The following is a 292-nucleotide window of genomic DNA, read 5'->3' on the forward strand; positions in this document are numbered from 1 at the left end:
TGAAGGCGCCCGGCTGGCCAAGTCCAAAGCCTAGCCCGTCTCTTGCCCAAAGCCGGCCGCGATCGGCCCCGTCTCGCACGTGTGACCCCGAGGCGGAGAAGCGGCATCGAAAATGCACGGACGATAGTCATCTCGCCGCTCCGGACTGTTTTGTGGGCGCAGCTGTCCAGATCGTGAGCGGGATGAAGGACGAGACGTGCGCGGAGTCGGAGAACGTGACTTTTGAAGTGGAAGTGTCTCACCCCGGCATCGACGCCTTCTGGACTTTCAAGGGGCGGCCCCTCCAAGCCGG

The 292-nt window shown here is 63.7% G+C and overlaps 1 protein-coding gene across 1 annotated transcript in view; it reads left to right on the plus strand.

The window, feature by feature from the left end:
• The window catches only part of LOC109530478 (titin-like), a 49,755-nt gene that overhangs the window by 17,268 nt on the left and 32,195 nt on the right, over positions 1-292 (plus strand). The window lies entirely within an intron of this gene.

This window comes from Hippocampus comes, unplaced genomic scaffold (genome assembly GCF_001891065.2).
Source record: "Hippocampus comes isolate QL1 unplaced genomic scaffold, H_comes_QL1_v1.1 scaffold189, whole genome shotgun sequence".
NCBI classification, from domain to species: Eukaryota; Metazoa; Chordata; class Actinopteri; order Syngnathiformes; family Syngnathidae; genus Hippocampus; species Hippocampus comes.